This window comes from Anabas testudineus, chromosome 21 (genome assembly GCF_900324465.2).
Source record: "Anabas testudineus chromosome 21, fAnaTes1.2, whole genome shotgun sequence".
NCBI classification, from domain to species: Eukaryota; Metazoa; Chordata; class Actinopteri; order Anabantiformes; family Anabantidae; genus Anabas; species Anabas testudineus.
The window spans coordinates 17,841,618-17,865,389 of NC_046629.1; positions in this window are offsets into that span (position 1 = coordinate 17,841,618).

The following is a 23,772-nucleotide window of genomic DNA, read 5'->3' on the forward strand; positions in this document are numbered from 1 at the left end:
ATTTGCTATCAAAACTCCATGATGCCATGTGCGTGCAGTCTTATCAGACTTAAATAAAAAAATAGAAAGAAAGAAAGAAAGAAAAGAAAAGCTACAATAGGCAGGTAGATGGGGAAAGTGAAGCTTTTTCCACCAAGTACCTCAAAAGCAGCACAGATTGGCGTTTTCATTGTTATACACACAAGAGTCACAGTGTCTCCACTGACAGAAATAATGCATGGGCAGAGAGGTTTTTCTCAAAAACACAGCTGAAGCCTAAGCGGCTCCAAAAAAACGGCAGTATCAGGTTGTGAGTTGTGAGCTCCAGGTCGTCTTCAGCTTCAAACATACTGTGAGAAGGGTTTTGTTAGTTTTGAATGTAATTAATATAGATGTGTCGCCGCCTTGTTCTGTTACGTGTTAAATAATGAGCAGGTAAAGCGGAAGGCTATAGTAGTATTATTAGTAGTACTATAGTATTGGTATAAGTAGTAGTATATAGCAATAGTAGCTATAGATTTGCATATTTATATTTGCCGTAATGACTTTCAAGTGTCTAGTGTTTATCGATACCTTTTAAACACACCTGCTGAGGAACAGGAGTTATTTTCATGGACTTTTTAATAATGTGCAGTGCTGACGAGGGGACAAAAATTGCATATGGTTTGGTACCGGTGTAACAGTCCTATTAACTAGAAAGAACATCAAAGAATACGATTTTTCTTTTCAAAGTAGCTTCTTTTTTGTACTCATTCTTCAACCAGGAGTTTAATGTTCTTCATTATCTGCCGTTTTTTATACAGAAAAAGAATAAGGCTGAATTGAATGCCTAAATTACACTTAACTTTACAGTTCTCTGCAGAACAGAAGCTCCACTTGTTAACTCCACACACTGCTTTCATTGTTATTTTGATAGCATGTGATCAAATGTAAATTAATTTCCATACTATTACTATTTTACTCTTTAAATGACTTTTTGTAACTGAACATTTAATTTAATAACATGTCAATAAGACAATGGGTGAATTTAAATGTGACTGAAGGACCTGTTTTGTGTAGTTTGTAGTTTTTTTCTCAACTTATAATAATATTAGGAATATTATTAATTCCGCTTTATTATTCAGGGACTATCCGTTAAATGAATGGATAAATAAATGGGATTGAAACATATTTGGGCTTTTGTGTATATACAACTAGATTAAGGCTAATGTTATAGAAAGCTAATCCTTAAAGTTTCTTCTACTATTTACATACAGTAGTTAAATAATTTTGGATGATCCAAAAAAGCTCAACGTGGTTTTAACACAAATAAAGAGTGAAAATGTGCAGTTGAACTACATGATTGCTATCTGCTGCAGTGTATCTGCAGACGGACGGAGCATTAGATGCATGGCATTCATGTGAAGCTTGAAAGGCGCTCAGAAGAACCACCCTTGAGAAGGAACATGATACCGTATCCTGCAGCTGATCATTCATAGAGTCTTTATCTCTAGATGACCATTTGCACTCTGTCACAACCAGCTTAGCCATCAAGGCCCTCCTTAGCTCTCATCGCTTTGTCATCTCCCTCTCTGCTCTTTCTACTGTTTATCTTGCTTTAGTTGTGTTGATAGCGTTTATAGAATCTGACAGTTTGTGGTTGTGGCTTGCCATCTCGCCTAATGACCTTCGATGATTGATAGATACCTGGAGGAAAAGTCAAACATGCCTTGAGTTTCCTCTCTCTGTCAAGTCTCTCTCTCTTCATGCTCCCCCTTTATGCAGCAGCAACTCCACTCTGAAAAAGGTTGATGGATCAAAAACAGCATTGGATTAATGATCAGATGAGCTCTCATTGTGCGGATTAATAATGTGACCTAAGGAAGAGAACAGCTGGTTTGTCCGAAGCAAAAAGTCTTCTGCATGTGTCTTTTCATTTTTATAGTTCCCCAGACAAATCAGGCTCGACAAGTGCACACAAGTGCTCTTGAGAAAATTCTTGACATGCTGTGTTAGAAGTGTGCACACAATGCAACAAGGGAAAGACAGAGAGGAGAGTACCTTTTTGTCATTCTATGACATTCACCCATTTGTGCACAACACTTCAGTAGTACTATGGCTACACAAAATTACAGTTATTCCATGGACACTGGTGCAGTAATAAATGTGTATAAATTCTATTACTATTTTCATATTGTCATAAGGAAAACACCAAAATAGTTTTGGATGAGATATCTACTTACTGTAAGAAATGTGCTTAAAAGGCACAGGAACATTTGAAGCTATGTCTTGGTTGGCTTTTGCTTGCTTCATTCTCAACACTTGCAGGCACAGATACATAAAATCAAATATCTGCCACCACACATCTCCCATTAATTGTGATAAATTAATTGTACAGTAACAGCTGTAACTAGGCAGAGCAGGCCTGTCAAGGTCTGGATTTCTTCATATACTTCAGCAATTATGTTTTTAGGTGGAAGTAAATGGTGCACTGTATATGATGGTCATCTTTTAATACTGGTAGCAGGTTTGCCAACATTCCACTGTGTTACTTTACTGTACCCCTAATGTTATGTTTCTGTAATAATACCATTCTGTGAGTTCTTGATTCCACAGAAAAGTACCCACAGGTTGTTGGTATATTGCCATTTTTACATTATAACTATAATAATAATTTATAGCATAGTACTGCATTAAATTGAAATTTCATACTACTATTGGTATGTTGTATATTCTATACAATATACGCTAAAAGACTGTCTTAATTAAAATCCAATAATAAAAAAACTATATGGTAAAGAACAGACTAAGAAAATATAAAAATAATGGAAACATTTATTTTGAAAAGGCACCGCCAACTGAAAACTATTCTTAATATGTTAATGCAAACACTTTTTTTCCATTACAGTTGTAAAGTTCAAGTACTCATAGCAAAACATATACATATGGACACAAAGATTGGGAAATTCCACTCAGTCTATGAGTTTCCTCAGAAGAGGGTTCACTGTTACAGACTTCATCTGAACACTTCTCCCTGTCCCTTATCCCTTCTGGTCTTGGTTCAGCTTTCGGGGTTGATTCTAATGAATCTCCTAAAAACAAAGTAGACAGAGATTAAAATTTGTAATAAAGTCTGCTAGTATAGAAAGTATTGCTGGGTGACATAGGCAACAACTGCTTAGAACAGATGCATGACCAGAATATTAACCAGTCTTACAATTTGACAGATGGTTATGCTTCTCAGTTCTCCATTTGTATGTGCTGTCAATTTGGGTAGCTATGTTTGGTCTACTGAGCAAGCCCAATTTAACCACTGTCAGATGTCAGATGACTCCTGCTCCTTTCATTTCTAGTAATCCTCTCAGATCCTCTCTGCTTGAGATCCTTAAAGTCTATTCTTGACCAGGTACCATCCTCTCTCACTCACACAGAAAGCAAAAATGCACTTTCTTGAACAATCAGTAATATATATATATATATAGAATATATATAATTATTTTTAGAGCATCTAATGGCAGGTCCATTGGCAGCAGGGCAGCATGGTCTTCAACCCACCAAGCAACAGGAAAATAGCCATCCGCAGCTACTTTACTGGATCTTAGAAAGTAATAAAATATCCATCATTATTTACCAAACTGGGCCACAAAGGTAATTAGCATGCTAATTATCCGCTGGACTGAATCTCCAGACACCAAGTTCACAGTGAGTTTGGTTAAGTTCTCCTCTCTGCTAAATTTTGCTGTGGATTAAAGGGTCAATACAAATATAATTACAGCTGCAGAGGTCACGACAAAAGAACAGAGTGAATTAGATTAATTTCACATCTCTGTGTCACGCCAAACTTATAACCTGGTATATGTGAATAGCAAGACACAAATATAACAGGTCACATTAGAAAATTTTCAAAGTTAAACTCGTTATTCACCCATTAATTATACTGTGGTACAGTTTTAATATGATGGATATAAGTACTTTCACAGACTTATTGACAAAGGTCAAATTTGTCAAATATTCAAATAATCTCATAAAAGCAAACTATTATCAGAGATAATATTGTTAATAAACAGTGTACATCAAATGCACCTGGTAGTTTTATTGTTATGGCTAATCAGTGAAGAAAATCCTACAAATAGCCTATCTATATTATGTCTGAGTTCTGACTTAGACCTTTGACATAAATTGCAGCAATGTGGTGCTGAGGGTGTTAAAGCACAGTACCTACCATAATTGCCTCTCTGTGCGGCACCTCACTGCCACTGCAACTATTGGTTGTGTTAATCTGCAGACTCACACTGAAACAACGAAATTCCCACTGTTATTAGAAAACTTTCAAGGACCTGTCTCTTTCCCCTCACGCGGTATCTTTGCTTCACATCTCTCCCTATGCACTTCCCCTCTTTTTAGGTTTTCCTCAGCATCAAAGTAATTTTTGAGAGAAGAGAGATGCATAGCAAGTCTACAGTCGATCAGACTTTCAGTGCCAGCATTTGATACTACACAGCTGGTACCAATAATAAAGGAACTAATGTTCAAATTATTTTCAGTGGCACGTCAGTCCACATTTAGTGTTATGGGCAGTAGAGCTGTATATGTTCTACTGAATCAAAATAAACTTGTAGTATTGTACATTGCAAAGTTGTGGATCAGTTGATATGGTTTAATGGTGCCTGATGGAACAGACGACAAATATGTTTCAGATTTTAGATGCATATAGACAATATGTATAAGTAGGCTGGCTTGTCCGTTCACTGGATTGGTTGGCAATAACATAAATATAGAATATAAATCTAGAACATTATCAGACCTAAACTCACAGGCTCTTGTCAGTATCAAATGCAACAACCTCCTCTAGGTTTGAAAGGTAAAACTCTGAAAAGTTAGCATCTTGCTCCTTCAAGGCGTACCGCCTCTGACAACTTGGGTTCTATTACAGTTTATACCAAAGGAGACACATCACAGTTTCAGGGCAGAAAAAGCATCAACGCATGCATGAATCTTTTCAACCCCCTTCAGCATGATAATCTGAATTGCTGTCCATCAGTATGACATGTATGTACTGAGTACACAGCCTGCACTACCACTGTTAGCTGTTTGTGTTTGCGTATGACAAATGTTAATAGCACTGGTGACAAACTGATTTATATATACAGTATAGGTTATATGTTTAACCATATTTTTGTCACATACTGGCCATTTAAGCTGTACACATGTCATATGATCTTGATCACATGCTGTGCTCCTTTTGGAGTGGAGTTAATGATGTTTTTAGCCATGCTGCGAGCATGGCTTCAAGGTTTGCTTGCGTGACAGCTGAGCTTTTGACTGATTTTATAACTCGCTAGGTATTCCAGTTCTGGCATTTTCCTTTAGTTGCTCAGTTTTTTTTTTTTTTCTTCTCATGATTGACTCACCAACATAACATGCAGTTGCCTCAGTTCGAGCTGCTTTACTACTGTACAAATTCATATCTATTATTGCCCACAGTTGAGTGAAATTGTGGTTCAGAGTTGACATTTCAGTTTGCTTAAAGAATAAGTGATGTCCTACTATGGATTGATGGGAAATAACAGAGGCTAAACTTACTTTGACCGATTTTGTGGTCGCTTTAGGGGAATTTGTGTCTCAACAACTTTTGGAGTTACAAACTGCAACCAGTCATGTTTTTGGCTACCTGATGGTTGTTAAGTCTAGCATCTCTTTTATTCTGCTGTGGTCTTAGAAAAAAATCTGGATCTTTAGCTGCTAAACGTTCCACTATTTTTGGCTGAAGACATAGAGCTGAAGAGATGGAAAGTAAATGTCTGTTGGTCCCTGAGTGTAAGGTAGAGAAAGTGCTCAGTGTTTACTTTTTTTTCATTCATTTATGACATAAATTAGCATGTCAGCAGATTCATCCCCCACGCTTGAACTCATCCATATTCATTGAAATATCATTACTTGTGAATGGTGACACTAACATTTTGAGTCAAGTACATAATTTCATTACAGTAAAGTAAAACACATCTAAGACTAAGTTCACATTATTTGCTTGAATGCTCAATTCATTTTTTTAAAATATGTTTTTAGTCAGATTTGATCTTTTTATGTTGAATGTGAATGCTGCTATTATCCTAAATTGACATGTACAAATGTAACTGAAATATGAGCATAAACATAATTTGTGCAAAGCCCTAATTGTGCATGATATATGCTCTGTATGGCTGGCCCTAGCAGCATAATGCACAAAAACAGAAAACAAAAACATGTTGATATTAATATCTTAAATAATGATATAATAATCTGCATAGTTCAGTATTCATTTCATTTAGCATTCAACAATATAGATGGGGTTAAAGTGTCATTAATATTGCAGGTGTTATTTGTTCTAAATGTTTTAAACTAGTAAATTTAACTTGTGACCTATAATAAGATGAATTCAACATATATCAAGAGCAGGGATTTGTAGCTTAAATAATGTGCACAAATAATTAAATCAAGAAGCATGAATTAAGTAATAAGCTAGCCCTATTTTTATTCTTTCTGGCAAAGGCAGTGTTTCAGGCATATTTTTCAGTTCTCCATCTGATGGCACAGATACGACCAACTGAGCTATCCAGGCCACTTAGAACATTTACAAAACACATAAAGCTTATCTGCAAAATCTGCAGTCTCTGGGAATTAATGATTATTTAATGACCGGTCTGCTCTTCTGTCTAGGTCTGTCTGAAAGCCCCCAAATATAGATTTCACTGGTAAATCTGCCACCATTATCACTGTAAACTGCATATGCTCTGTGAAGACACAAAACTCTTGACAGGTGGAACAACAATAAGCAAGTTAGGATTCAAGTGCACCAAAGGCTGACATCTTCAATTTCATACCACAGAATATTCAGACTTATACTGCAGATCCCAAACCAGACCCAACCTGAGATTTTGACAACATGCAAGTTGGACTTTGAAGTGGTGTAAAAATAATCTTGCCCTTGCTAGCCGACCTTTCCCTGTCCACGTCCTGATTTTCAGTCACAATTACTGGATCAGTCAGTCGATTCAGACAGTCTTGACAAAATCCTCATGTGATGGCAGCGTATTAGACTCAAGTCACTAGCACCTCCTCTGCCTCTGCCACCACCTGCCTCAGTGTGGTCTAGAGCCTCTTGACTGACTGCTAACAAATGATCATCCTCCTGGCTGCTCTCTGCACCCGGCTAAAATAGCCTGCAGTGGCTCACTGCTGCTCCCATACAGACCTTATAGAGTGGGGGGTTGGGGGTGGGGGGCACAACTGGAGATGGATACCCTCTGTCATTCTCCAATTGAGCATGTTTTGTCCACTTGCCATGTGGTGGAAAAAAAGCAGACTTTAAAGAATTGAATCTGTAACCCCAGTAATTGGTTAGTCAGGAAGCTACTGCTATACAGTAACTCTTCATCTGGTCCCCAATGGAACAGATGTCTGCGGCTATTTAGTTGCTGTATATTAGTATTTTCATTCAGCTATGATAAAATCTTTTCGCCACTAACCATCAGATGTTTAACCTGGACACCAAAATTACCTAAATTCATTGACATGAATACCTTAAACTGTGTTTTTTATTTTTGTTTTCACTTCACATACACACAGTACTTTACTATTACTATTTCTAATTTAAACATGTTTCTAGCACCTAAATATTGTACCATTGATAAATTATGATTCTGGCTCTTAGCATATAGTACAGTCACCTGCTACCACTCAGTGATCATTGGCATCTGTCTCTGTCACTGGAGTTATATTGCTGGTGCCAGCATTTTTCACAGTTAGAATGTTAAATTATTAAAACTCAGTTGTAAACATGGTAAAGGTGTTTTACACAGCATTTCATTGTTTCCCTCTACTACAGTACCTCTACCAGAGAAAAAAAAACTGTCAGCTTTACTGCAACAGATCTGTTTTGTGCTGCAAACATTCTTTTCCTCCTCGTACTGTATATTCATTACAAATCTGGGCAAGAAATGTCATGTCAACCATCACACAGGAACATTTGTCACATAAATTAGCCCGAAGTATTTGTGAGTCATTATCGTTGAGCTGTGAATAAGACAGGTGACCACCAAGCGCTTTTAGCGTAGTGAGGGAAGGCAGAGAACTGGGTCCCTGATGATTAAGAGCTGCCTCTCTCATGAGGCGTCTATGTCTCTAGAGACACATCATCTTCTTGATAGTTTCTAGGCTGGGCTTCGGCTCTGCGGTGTATGACAGAAAGAGACGTTCAGCTGCTCTTCCTTTGTTTGGTTCGGAAGCGTAGATGGCTGCACGAGTTTATTTAACGTACATATGTATCAGTGAATGTTGATCTTTTACAACTGGGAGTAATGCTTGTAGCAGTGATCATGAGACTTTTCTTACCATTTGCTCTCCACAGCTGAATCTCCTAACCCATTCTACCTCTGTACTTAGACCTTAGTAATTGCTTTTCAATACAGTCTCTATTCCCATGAGATTGTAATGTAAATGTTATGTTTTTGAAACTGCTCAGAGCACATGTTGATGATATGTCACAACTTCCAAAAGGGCTAGATCAGTTGGTGGGTGATGGCCCCTGACAGTCCTGACCACAGCATTTCTTGGATTAGTATTGGCAATGAAATGACTGAATTTACTGTAAAATATAAATGTCTACACTTCTGGCTGAATAAGTCAACACTGTGTGTGCATTTTGCAGAGAGGGTGGAGGCAATGTGGCAGTAAACTTCTCAAACAGCTTTCATCTAGGTTCCTCCTTGATGAGCCAGAAAGTGTGTCACATTTCACAGAATTGACTAAAACAGCTGCAAAAAGAATGTATCAGACAAGTACATGTAACCATCAATGTCCTACATGTCAAAGAACAACGGCAACACCAGTAATTAGTGTCACAATTGTGAAGACCCTTCAAATTTTTTGCAAATTAAATTTTGGTGGATTTGATTTTGTTTGCATAATCTTCAAAAGGAAATAAATGAATTGTTTTGACTGCTAACACAACTTCACATTTCTCTTTGTTAGAACTCATTGCTGCAGAATAAGCCATGCAAAAAATTCCATAGTCAAAGTTTTAAAAGGAAATATTTTCCAGTATCATCTATAGCAACCAGGTTTTGACACCTAAAAGTCCACGATTTGCCTAGTAGGGTATGGACATTATCAGCCTCTGTAGAGATGAAGAACAGTGTTGAAGGTATGTGTGTATGAAAAGCTCAGCATTGTTAAAGAGTCAAGAAAGTACAAGGTTACAGTAATAAACATAATAAAAATTATATTCATGCTGTCATAATAATTTTTGTCCCTCTTAAAGAAATTTGACCTTTGAGACTCAATCTCTTAACAACTTTATATTTTCAGACATATAACATAAAAGTAAAGACACTATTTTGCACCCTTCTTTGCTCCTGCTGACAGGCTACAGTAGTGCCAGTGCTATCAGCAGTGGTGGCTGTCCGTGAAGGACAGAAAGCATTTTTATATGATCTGGTGTAGTTCAAGAGTAGTACTGAGGCTGGATGGAAGGAAGTTCTGCAGCATTATGCTTCAAGTGCAGCATCAAGGCTAGCAAGATGTCAAGGGCTACAGTGATTTCTATACATTTATTATCACTTTTCCTCGTATTTCTTTACGTATGAGGTTGTTAAATTGACAGGTCCGAGGTGATGACAGTTTAATTCAATTCAATTTTATTTGTATAACGCCAAATCACACAGAAGTCATCTCAAGGCACTTTACAGTGTAAGGTTTAAGACCTTACAAAGTATAATTGTATACAGAATTATATAGAAAACCCAACAATGCCACTTGAGCAGCACTAGGCAACAGTAGAGAGGAAAAAACTCCCTTTAGAGGAAGAAACCTACAGGAGAACCAAGCTCAGGGTGGGCAGCCAGCTGCCTCGACCAGTTGGGGTGAGTGGAAAGAGGAGAGAGAAAAGAACAGCAGGAAACAAAAAACAACAAGCAGCAAAAACACTGGGCAGGTTGGTAGGACCAGTAACTGCACTCTGGAGATACAGTATACAGCTCCAAGGCAGAGATTACCTGCAGAAAAGTACAGAGAGAGGGATACGGAGAGGAGGAAGCTTGATTATTAAGTGCTTCAAATGTGAGGAGAAGGAATTTAAATTTTATTCTGGATTTTACAGGGAGCCAATGGAGAGAAGCTAATGTAGGACTAGTTTTTTCAGCATCACTCTGAGACAGGATGCACCTAATTTTAGCAATATACCTCATATACCTAATGGTGGATAAAGGCAGTTTTAGATATTTCTTTTATATATGAAGTAAAGGAGATATCATGGTCAAAGGTAACTCTGAGATTCCTCAAAGTATTACTTGAGGCCAATGCTAAGTCATCTAGTGTAAGAATGTGATTAGACATCATGTTGGTAGGTTTTTAGGCTCTAACAAAATAGCCTGTGTCTTATCTCAATTTAGGAAAAGGGAATTTGAGGACATTTTAGGCATGCTTGATGTTTGATTAAATAATTTGTTTCTTCTAGTTTCATAGATAAATATAGCTGGGTACCATCTGTCTTTGCCTATGGGGGCATATATAGTGTAAAAAGAATCGGTCCAAGCACAGAACCCTGTCAAACACTTTAACTAACCTTTGTGTGCATGGAAGACTGACCATTAACATGCACAAACTAGAATCTATCTGATAGATATTTAAACCAGCCTAGGGCTGTTGCTTTAACCCCAATGCCATGTTCCAGTCTGTGTATTAAAATGTTGTGATCTAACAAGATCTAACAAGATGAGTATGGAGAGTCCATTTGTCTGACGTTAAGAGAAGATCTTTAGTGACCTTTACCTGTGCTGTTTCTGTACTACGATGTACTCTAAATCCTGACTGGAAATCTTCAAACAGGTTATTATTGCACAGGTGGCCACGTAATTGCTTTGAAACTAGCTTTATAAGAATTTTAGAGATAAAGGGCAGATTGGATAATAGTCTATAATTTACTAAAACCCCTGAGTCCAGAGTAGGATTTTGAGTAGAGGTTTGACAACAGCAACCTTAAAGGCCTTGGGTACGTAGCCTGTTGGTAAAGATAGATTGATCTGATCTAATATGGATATGCTGATCAAAGGTAAAATATCTTTGAGCAGTCTAGTCTCGATGGGGTCTAAGAGACATATTGATAGTATGGATTAATTAATTATTGAAATTAACTAGCATGATCTACAGAGAAGAAGCTCTAAGTCTAAGTACAAGTGAGGTCCAATGAAATGACAAATGAATCTAGAGCTGTTGTACATACTGTTTTAGTCCATCCTTGATGGATCTGATCACTTTTTTTCTCTAATAAGTATGATTTTATTTATAAAGAAAATCATGAAGTCAGGCTCAGCAGAGCTATGACTCTGGCTACAGTGCCTGACGACAGCGCTGAAAAGAATCTTAGGGTTACTCTTATCTGCTTCTATTAATGATGAATAATATGTGGTTCTAGCTTTACGGAGAGCTTTTTTATATATTGTTAAACTGTGTTTCCAGGCTAACACCACTTCCTTTCCAGCTTACGTGATCTATGCTTTGAGCTACGGATTTGTGAATTGTACCATGGAGAGACACTCAACACAACACACTCATTCAACTGCAAAATAACTTTTAAATTCCCTCACTTAAGTAGAATGCATGAGATTGTAGAACGTGTTCTTCACTGGTGTCATAATTTTCCAACTCATCGCTGCTTTCCCACATGCTGCCACTATGATGTGTAGAAAAAGGCAATGGTCACGTCATGAGTGAGTAGCCTCAATATGGATTTTTTTATCCCCATCTGGGAGACTGGGTGATGAGCGCAAGAAACCACCACTGTAGTGAATATTTAAACCCAGCAATGCTTCTGGTTGCACATGTGAAACTGCTTCCAAACCTCCCTTTGCGTGCCTATAAGAGATGACACAAGTGCTATGTCCATGTTTTTAGACATTCTTTGCTCTCGTCACCATTATCTCCTCAGACGCAGTACATGTGGATAGTTAGACTCAGTTATAATAGTATAAAATCATCATAATAGTCTCAAGCCTTAACTGGTGACTACTTGGATATCCATGACTGCTTTGATGTCTGTGCTTCAAATGACTCTCTTGTCATCAGCTGAGGCCCTGTCTTTTGTATGCTCCATTAATAGCTTTCTGTACATTATGGGCATTACACATATCTCTCTCACATATGATAAAGCAACTGGGTAAAGAGACTTCCCCTAGCTACTGTGTACATGTGAAAGGAATAAGAACGGTTTAAGCATTCACTGCTCTCAGATAAATCACCTGTGCCTTGTTTCATAATTAATTAGCCCATGAAGAGAATGAACAAAAGGAAAGCAAAAGGCTGCATCTTGTGAATACACTGAGGTAATTAGCATCTTTCCCTCAACCTGTAACATTGTATCTTTCTTCAAATAATTGCATCCTGCACCCACAGGGCCTCAGTAGTCCTGTGTTTGCCTGTTTATCAAAAGAAAGGTAAGACCGAGTTAGTTATATTTAGATCCGGACTTGATTTCAAAGACTCTGCTATGGAAAAGGTGAAACAATGCTATGGTGTGCACATTTTCTGTCTTGTGGTGGTAACCAAAACATCATTAGTAGGAGAGAACTGAATGTCCTTATCATATACGTTATTGTAAAATGATTCAAATTTTGATTGCTTTTCAAAAAGTACCATGGATGAAATATCACAGGGGCTTTCATGTCCAATATGTTCATGGATGCAACTATCCAGCCTCTGAAACTTGTATTTGTCAGCAGCCCAGAGAGAGTTGTCAGAATGAAATGGTTTAATGCAAAATAGATGCATCCCCCATGGTTTGTTTAAAATAGCAGCAACCATTACCACGTAGAATTCAGCCGTGGAGCCAAGCCAAGCAAAGATCAAGGGAGTTAGCAAGTTATCATCCTTGCACCGCATTCTCCATTTGGATACACATGGGGCACTGCGTACTGAAATATGCCATAACAAATTCTTTCTAAAAATATGAGCTCTAAAGGCAAATTTGATGTGGACAAATTAAATATTGATAGGTCATTGAAAAAGCTTCACTGTTGTATTTCTAAGTTTAATGTCACTGGGTGTGATTTCTGTATGAATGATGGAAAACAAAAAGCAGTAAATAATGTATTTAGTTATTTTTTTGATGGGGACATCCATGAATATTAAGGGATTCCAAAAACCCAAGCATAAGTGATACAGCTTTTTACATCTTTGGAGTTATTACAGGCACTCCTATCTAAGAAAAGACACAATACGTTGCAGTCAGACACAGGCAGACTAATGGTCTTAATAGGTCAGATCTTAATAGACTAGTTAGATATTTTGGGAAATGCACTCGTTCACTTCCTTGCCAAGGGATAGATGAGAAGGTAAATAACACTAATGTCTGTACAATCACTATGAAGCTACTGCTGGCAGATGGTAAACGGTGCACTAAGGCTGGATTTGTCAAATGTCAAAATATACCAGCACTTCTAAATCTCAGAATATGAACATGTTATTTCATTTGTTCAATTGGGAACAAAGAAATAAAAAGAAAAACAAAGTTTATAACTGAAGTATGGGTTATATGTGCTATATCATGAATCACTGTGCCTTTTGCTCTGATAAGCTAACCTGTTGTGTGTGTGGTAGCTTCATAGTCGCTGTGATGTGCAGATATTGCAAAATTTACCAACATACAGAATTGATGGTCCTTCAAACTCAATTCTAAAAGTGTATACTGGCGGCACACTAATCTGGCTTCAAGCACACCCTTAACCAGCTCTTGGACTATTTCAGTCAGACTTTTAATGAGCATTCATGTTTCTTGTCTCAGTCCCCTACCACCCCTCGCTATACACAAGTTAGAGTGAACAGTCAAGGTCAACAGCTGATAACACTCTTAACCTAAGACTGACCTCATGGCGGCTTGTTTCACTTGAGAGACCTCACTGTGGTGGAGGCAATTTGTCATGTTTGCAATGTAACCGGCAATTACCCTGGATCCTTATAGGCATCATGTATCATTGACTCCCAGCAACTATCTGTGGACCTCAAAAATCCCAGCTGATCCAAACAGGCCAAACATAGCCACCACATTAGAGTTTGACCTGAATATATGGGATTTTTTTTTTTTTTTTCTGAATGGAAAAATTAAGAACATGTCAGGCAAGAGGAAGTGTTTTCAGCAGCACAGAGAGACAGAGGGAATTTACAAATCTATAGTACAGTACAAGTATGTTTTTAAATTTAAACATAAAAGAAAACAAAGCTTTGAAAAACTCCGGCTTTGCTTTTTAAAAACAAATTAATTTAATACTGGTAATATGTAATTACTTTATTTATAAAGGTAATTTTGACAGCATTTATCAATTGAAAGAGAACAGTGAGTTTTTTATTTATAAGTCCAATGTTGACTCTTTATCATAGATGCTCAGTGCTCAATAATGCATCGCTCTAAGTCATTATATTTTCTGTATTTTATTACTATCATTAAGCTACAGTTTCCATTCTTTCTTGGTGTGATATAATCATAAGAACAAGCGTAATAATCAGTTAATTGCACTGCTGTTGATTAAGAAAGACAGACGATGTGCCAAACATGATAATGTTCCATTGGCAATAAACTTGAGCAATTAAATGAAGAAATGAAAGCAGTTCAATTAAAAGAGGGGAAGCCTGGCACTTTTCTTCTCATTCACACCTTCACACAGTGCCTCCTTCTTTCTCTCCCAACATCCTCCATACATCACCTTCACATATGGGTCTAAAGTGGGTCAGCCTGTGCTTCCTTTGCTCACTAGAAGAGAGCATCCACATTCATCATTGTGTTGTAATCTCTTTGTTTCTGGACACAATTATCCCTAAATAATGGCACTTGCACAGAGTTTTTTTGGCTTTGGGATGTTTAGAGTATGTAAATGTTTGGTTCACAGTGAACTGGACCTGAATTTCTACAGATTTGACTGTAAAAGCCTTCTGGCGGTGATATTTCTATATTTAGTCCTAGTTGGTTTACTGAGGCATGCAGTCATTTGACAGAATATCATGAACACTTCACTATAATGCAACACAAACCACTTACTCATAAATTACCATAGTGCTGATTCGACACCCTTCTCATACACTGTCAACGAGTGTTTGAAACTCTCCACATAGTACTTTGTATTTCTTTCTATCGTGTTCACCCAAACTAGATGACTGCTGAAGATTTGTTTTAGACATTTGTCATAAATAACATACATTTATGTCAACATCACTGGTTGAATTGGCAATATGGAGTTATGCCATGCTATAGAAATACAGCATGTATTTTCCATGGACCAGTAAGCAGGAGGTAAATTTGCTGTAGGCTAATGAGATACTTGCTCTTTGGCTGTGTAATTACTGCATTCTGGCTTTGTTTTGCTACATAGGCTGTAATTGCTCATCTACTACTGGCTTACTTACTGCTCTCTGTCATCATAATACAGCTACATAGTTAATAAGCTATTAGTGAAATTTGCTTATGAGATAACCAGGTCTAGTCCTAGCAAGAGATAAAGCAAAGTTATTTATTAATGTCCCCATAGTTTCAAATAAGAAAAATATTAACTCATGGGAACAAGTTTTAATTCATGCTCTGCATGTCTTGGGATACTTTACTGTTGAATTTGGATTATCCACAGACAGATATTTCTATTGAAATATATTAATACATATGCAAAGTACTAATATCCAATATGAAGGGGTGTGCAAAAACGATAAAAAGTGTCTCGCTTTCATTCTGTGTTGCTCTCTTTATTATTGCATCAATGAATCAAAACTAAAATCTTGCCGTAATAATTAACTCGACAGTCCAGAAAAAAAGTACATACAGTATCAATGTATATAATAACATGACAGTCTCAGTACTGCAATGGTTAAGGAGACTAAGTGCTGGCAAGCTGTGATGGGAAAGTCCAGAAAACGCATCCCATCTTACGGCATCAAATAATGACGTCTTGTAGGACTTATGACTTCTCATGCAAACACCAAAGGTACCGTTTGGCATCACTCTTTGATGGATTTTATGACAAACGGTAACAATAAACTTTCACTTTTTTTAACAGCCACTGTTAAAAAAAAGCCAACAAAACCTTCCAGTCAACAATAGTTAACATGTTTGGAGGGTTATTTTGCCTCCAGCTACACCTCACCCACACAAAAGCATCAAAATCTTTGCTAAATATAATGGGGTCAAGCTCTTACAATCATGTAAGATTGTGACATGACAAAGACTTTTATCAGAATTAAGCTGAGTTAATTAAGTCAGATGTGTTTTAAAGTCCCAAACTGGGTTCATGCAAGTACAAAAAGTTCAGGTCAGTTTCAAGTGTTGGTTTGTTAAGAAGTGTGCCACCAGAATTATATTATATCATCATCTCACTCTTCTCTGACTATCGTATGGTCATTGTTCAAATGCAGAATAAATACATTTTAGGTATTGTGTGTGTTCTATGTCCTGACCTCTTGCTGTAAAATGATCTTTAAAGCTGTGAAATGTAACCACTGCAGACTTACAGTTAGCTGTGTTTGCTATGCAGTCTGCAAACTTTAAATCTCCTTTTTTCAACTTCACTGAGTCTGATAAGACTACACAGAAAGTGAATCTCTTTTCTATTTCTAGTTTCCAGTTTTTTTAATCTAGTACAGTGTGTGTACACTGTTTTCTGAAGAGGGCACTAAAATCAGCTTCGATGTCTCTGTTCACTGTTATGACACGAAACAACCAACCACTCTGACTTACTGTATTATGCCAAACAAATTGTGCGTTTAAAATCCTCGCTTTGCCACATTTTCTTGTCAGCATCTCGGGAAGACATCTCCAGACAAAACCAGAGATTACAATATACATAATGAAAGAAAGTATACTGTACTTGTCATCTCGATTTTGTCAGAGCTGAGCCAGCAGGCTGTCTCTGTGCGTAGCTCCAGGGGGTGGGAGTGGAGTCTTCCCCATGCTGTCGTCATGCGTGTCTGTGAGGGAACATTTCCTCCGAGACAGAGATCCAATCTGGACCGCTGGGGGAGAGTCACCCTAAGGCTACAACACCCCAGACACGACTCAAAATGGCAAATGTGCAGCCACAGTGCAGAATGAGTGTTCTCCATTTTTAAGTAACAAATGATACAAGCATGTAGCACTGCTTCCATTTCACACTGTGGGCATCTTGGGGCTGTGTGTTTTCATTTCCTCCACAGACTGTGAGTAGGTCTCTCCTGAAACAAGGGGCTGAGGAATTCTTTTAAATTAAATTTCTGACAGATATGCCAAAAGCGTTTTGAACATAAGAATGTGAAAACAAAGACAGCTTCCACTTGTGACCTTCAAATGGCCCAAATTAATGACAGAAAGACATTCTTTCAACTGCTGAATAAGGATATAGTTCTTAGCATTACAATAAATTGAATTATTCTTTGAATGTGATGCCAGGGTTTCTCCAGGCTTCACAGCGAGGAACTTTTCTGACAGTTTCCACATGTATTCAAGTGATTTTGTGACATCTAATGAAGCATTAAATTCAAAAATATATAAAATAAACCATTTAGTGTTACATTTGGAGGTTAAACTACACTACTGTACACTGTAGAAGAGTTCATCCTCTCTCTCTGTACATTTTTAAATATTTTATTTCAAGTATTATAATGATGCGAAAGCACATATGTAATTTGTCAAGGTTTTTCCAAAGGACACTTGTCACTTTGTGTTAGCTAACATCAGTTTGAATTGCTCATGTATTTCAAATGTTTTCTTCAGAAATGTGTATTTCTGCTTGGCTTCTCAGAGACCTAAGCTGTGAAATATGTGTATTAGTATACCTGTCTTGGGATAACTTATCATGAATTGCCACCATATAATACTGTATGTCCTTTTTTAGTATGAGAGCAATACTAATAGACTTTGGCTTTTGTTGATACTATCGTAATTTCTGTGTTTGTCACCTTCATCAAATTCAGTTGGTAGCAAATGGATGGTTTCTCTTCAATACTTTTTCGCAAAGTGGCTTTTATTAAGGTGAAAAGGGAAAAACAGTCACATAATTAGGTCTGCGGGACACCAAACAATGAGGAAATGAAGGCAGAGTCGATACAACAAAATCAATGTCCCACTCTGGTGTGGTGTTTGTGATGTCAGTTATCGATACACAGTTAAATGTGCCAATGTGGGATCATAAACACTGAGCCACTGCCACTCACTAAATGCCTTGTGGAAAACAATGCCAGGAGTGGGCAAATTGCCGTATGTAACATCTTCTCCATAGAAGCATCAACAACTACAAAAGTAATTAAACCACACTATGGTGATAAGATACACCTTTTGAATAAGATGAAGTTGGAGATAAAAACACTTCAACTTTCTTTCTATAGCGAAGCGATGAATAAATAATAAAAATAAAATAAAACTAGGCGGTAAAAACGGCTGACAGCCTCATAACAAAATCTGATGTTAATTGCTTAGGAAACGAAAAACCCAAGCCACCTCAAGGCATTCTCAGGCAAACAGGGTACAATAATGAGGCCTGGCAGTTATCTAAAGTAACCTACTTATTCAGAGCCATAAAAAAGTTTAGAAGAAAATTGTTTTCAAGGAGCCTTCTAATAATTTTTCAACATATCTGCACCGAGTTGCGTCAGACTTTGACTGACACCGATGTGTGACACGCTCACACATTGCAACTATTCCAAGATGTCATCCATCTAAAACAGACAGTGAGGCTTCGGAAATATTTAAAAATATAAATTGAGGTAGTTACATTTGGTGACATTAAAGACTTTCAGTGACAGCTTAGTTAGTCTGAAAGGTCCGAAAGGTTCAAATATTAAATCAAAATGCTATTAAAACCAAAAAAATGCATAATCATTTCTTAATAGAGTTACACTTCATTGTGAATGACTCCAGTTCTTAAACAGTACTGTATACCTAGAAAGGCATTTTTCAAATACTTCATTCAGTGCGCATCAATTTGATGCAACACAGCAGCAATCACCCCTCATTGGCATTCAGATGGTTTTAAGTTTCCATCTCTAACGTTGTTGGCTCTGACATTTCAAGCCTATTTTTCTAACAGATGACATCACATGACACAGCTGTCTTAACCTCCCCTGCTAGGAGAGTTCAGCATGCTCTGACCAAGGTAACATTACACCTGCAATTTTAGCTTTTTATGTGCCCATTAAACTGTAAACACATCCGATTCTAATGCGGTTTTATGGTATGTCAGTCTGAGCCTAACATAGCAATGAAGACTCATTGGACCTAAATGCGTTTCTCTAAATGATTGAAACATTCAAACGCAAGAAATGCAGTAGTTGTAAGTTATGAACATTCAAGGAGGGAAGGAGTAGTGATAAAGTTTAACTAGCTTTAAGCAGTGTAGTGACAGAATAATTTGCCCTCAAGTCTTGCTGGTTATGCTGCTCATTACATATCCATATATTACATATCCATCACAACCAGGTGTCGATCTGCTGCTCTAAGTTAGTTAAGGTCAAGTCAAGTCAATAACACCAATTGTGATCCAAGACTTATTATATCCATGAGTCTGCTGCTCCTGTACATTCGGCAAGGCTTCGTTGCATTACCTGTCAGCTCTCTCTGTGACAATGCAGCACGATGTGTTATTAACAGGCGCACTAATAAAAAGTAGTACAAAGTACTAATTTCACTATTTCTGGAATAGTTAAAATATTCCTAAGATGATGGTACTAACATAATAACACACAGCTGAAATCACAGATTGTATCTAACCACATTTTCTTGGTAAGTCATGTTACTTTCTGCCTTGTTTCTTAAGGTAACTCATGATTTTCCTTGTCATTGCCCATTTTATCATTTTGTCCTTGTAGCTATTACATGCTCATTTTTCCTGGAGAGGGATTCATCCATGAAGCGCTCCACTCCAAGGCTTCTTGCGTTTGTTCTGTCTAATAGATTGGACTATGAGGGTCTGTGGTTGGTAGAGGTAGGCTGAGTTACATAATGTTTTGGATGTACGGTGATTGCAACACAAAAATATTTTCTGTGAGAGGTTTTATTGAAAAAAAAAAAAACAGTTGTTGGAGTGGTTTGGACTAATGAAGGATTCTAAATTGACCTGAGTATATCCTACTATATAATAAAATTTGTCATAATAAAGTTCAGAAAGATCAGAACATAATAGCATGAAGCTTGATTTGAAGCCACGTGCATTGCTTGCTGTTTTCATTGTTAATAACTACTAAAATTATTAAAAACAATCAAAGTGGAAGTGACAAAGGCAGCAATTATCATTTGGAAGGAAACATAAAATCACATTTGAATTCACTGGCTACAGACACGCATGAGTTGTCAGTAATCCCTACAACAATATCTTATAATAAATATATGAGCTCACATCCTGCACACAAACCCCATGTGGAAAAAGTTTAATTAAAAGGGAACGTGATGTTGAGGTGAACAAGCCTATGTCCCAACTTACACAGCATGCATTTGTCAGAAAAGTAAAAGTTCTAGTTGACGAATGACAGATTTTACTTTTAAGCGTTCTTACATAAGTCCATTAATGATGTTTTTAAAGAACAAATTTGTGTATAGCTAGCATAACTATAGCTTTGCAAAGTAAAGCTAGTGACTATCCCTGGTGAAACATAGTACAATGGCTTCCACTGCACTTGTATCTTACTTAAATAAATGACAAAGTGAAGTCAAATAAAACTTAAATCTGTCACTACTGACCCTTAATTCAATTCTTCCTAGAAGCCCCTTTGCAGCAATTACAGGTTCAGGTGTCATTGGGTAAGTCTTTACGAGCTTTGCACACCTGGATTTGGGAGGTTTAACTCATTCTTCCAGGCAGATCCTCTCAAGCTCTTTAACGCTGGATGGGAAGTGTCTGTGAACTGCCATCTTCAGGTCTCTCCACAGATGTTGTGTGTAGTTTAAGTCTGGGCTTTTGCTGGGCCACTCAAGCACTGTAAGAGACATGTCCCAAAGCCCCTTGGCTGTATCCTTCAAGTCAGTCGTGCTGAAAGGCGAACTGATGCCCCAGTCTCAGATTGTGTGTAGGTTTGCTTCAAGGATCTCTGTGTATTTGGCCAAATTCATCCTTTTTCAATTCTGACTAGCGTCCTATCCCTGCCACTGAAAGGCGAATTAAACTGAGAGGGATATTTTCAAGACACTAGTGGACATGTGCGCTGTGTTCCACTTCAGGCATTATCTCTTAAAAAAGGCCACAGTCTACAAAGTAGAGTTCTTCACTGAATCACTCAGATCTTATCAACCAAGATAAGGTTCTTCAGTCTAATGGGGTGTGGGTATGGAGCCATTGCATTGCTGGACATTTTAGTTTTGAGTGTCAATATGTACAAATATAAAGGTGGATGGGAGCAGACTTGCTATTACTTGTGCTCACATGGTGCATCAACAAGAGTAAAAGGTATGTTTTGAGGCTTACTGAGACTGTCAATTGTGAGTTGAAGGGAAAATGACTCTTTTACCACAGCAGGTCATTGATTAATGGCTCACTGTGCTGTTGCTGCCAGTGTTGCTGCTGTTGAAATAAACTGGATTTGAAATTGAATTTAATTATCTTTGGCTCTTTGCTTGGTCTATTTCTGATTGTCTTTGTTATAAACACTGGGTTGGGGGTAAGTTTTCCATGAGTGCACTATGAAGACATAACCTTTTAGAGCATTGAAAGACCAGACTGAATGGTGCACCCTACCCATAAAACAGCCATACATTAAACTAAATTCAAAAGCTGTGTCATTATACGATTTATTTGGTATCTGCAAACTCCTATTTTATTAATTTTAGTGTCACAACTGCCATGTAAACATCCAGTGTGAAGATAAGTTATTAATGAACTATATTTAATTATATCTAATTGTTCCTCAGGATTCCTCAGGGTAACACTTAAACACATGTATTTTTCTCATATTGCATTTGAAAATAAAAAAACTTTGCAACACTGTGTGTAGTATGGCAATGATATTGACTTCAAAATAGCCTTCATTGGAGATGGAATACTCAAATTTACACAAATTAAATGTCAATTTAAAATCAACCTCTGTGAGATAATAAGCAGGCAGGCAAGAGGAAACACAGGTGGATTTTTAAATAAAGGGGTTTATTTATCCAAAAATGTGAAAGATCATTTACAAAACATATTTAAGAATGAGCTGTACCCATAAAAGAGGTTAACAAAGCCAACTCAAACTAAACTCAGGCAAAGTTAACCAAGCAAAATTAACTTCCACTGAATAGACGCACTACAAAGACCAATGACACCTGACCTGACAAAGTAAACAAACTGGGGAAAATATATAATGGCTGATCAGACCATATATGTTACACAGGGGGTAACTAAAAACAAATACCACTCACAAAACCTCAAAACAGCAGCCAGTCTTATCAATTGTAAATAACTAAACTATTAATCCAGTATATGATATATGAGAATAAAAATATGATATGAGCCTTTTCCTATATAAAAAAAGCTCTATTTCCTGTTTCCATTCTTTTCGCCGGCCTGAGAAGATGACTGTCCAGCAGCAGCAGCAGCAACTAGTAGTGGCAGCCTCACCACTGGTAACTAAATGTGCTACAGAGAGAAGCTAATGTACTGCCAACCATCGTACTTCCTTAATTTAAAACCTTACTGTGATAATTAAAAGCAACATAATTTAAAGAAAATAAAGGAAAAATAAAAACCAACACAAGGTGTCCGATGCAAGAGGATTACCCACAATTGTGTGGCAGTCAAATTATTAAATGATTGTATTATGTTTTTGCTATCATTCCATCATCACCCAGAACTGAAAGATGGAATTAGTCCCTGTCTTACTATAAATGACCCCAGACCCAAGAAGAATCTAATTTAAAGTAAAGTAAAACTTGATAGTATAGACAAACATACACTCACTTAACTTACAGCCAACCCACAGGAATGTTTGATTATCAGTTACTGCCCTTGCCTATCTTCATTTAGAGGTTTAAAAAAACATCCATCAAGAACTGTAATTTCCTGTTGAAAGTCTATCACTGTCTTTCTTCTTTTGGATGTAATTTGAACTCTATCTAAAGAATCTACTGCTCATACACAGAAAACAGTAAACATCCCTGAGCAGATTTGAAATGGTAAAATGGAGGCGTAACAGTATCAAGCATCCCAACTGCGCCTCTAGACTTGCAGAGCAATCTCCCCTCACCAAATCCCTGCAGCACAATTCAATTCCATATCACCGCAGGCCAGGGCACCCAGGACGTAATCTGACAGCCATGAAAGGTTGGCAGGGCGACAAGGATGAGGATACGCTTTCAAGTGTAGAAAAGGCAAACCATTGCATGTAGATCAATGGTATGTAATAAAATAATCGGAATAGTAATTATATGTTATTGGAGCTGGTTAACAAAGATAATGCAAATGACGCACAGCAGGGTTAAAACGATTGCTTTTTTTAATTCTTTGCCTTTTTTGAAAACCGATAAAACAGCTGTTGCTAGTCAGAGCTCCTCAGGCAGGGCTTTCCCAGATGCTCTCACTGTCACAGTTCAATCACTTCTGGTGTTTCCTCTGGACTGGACTTGCCAGGAGCCACCCTGCGGACATAAGCCTGTGTGCTGGCTCATGCTGTTACTGGGAGCCATAACACACACCACCTTGAAACCAATTTTGTAACCTCAGAATCTAATTCAAAATTCAGCGTTAGAGGGATGAATGTTGATAGAATCTGTTTAAATTTAGTCAAATCTGATTTGGTGTCTTTGGGGCACAAAGGAAGTAAATGCAATAGCTCTCTGTCCAGATTCAAGGTGTTGACTCCATCTCAGCC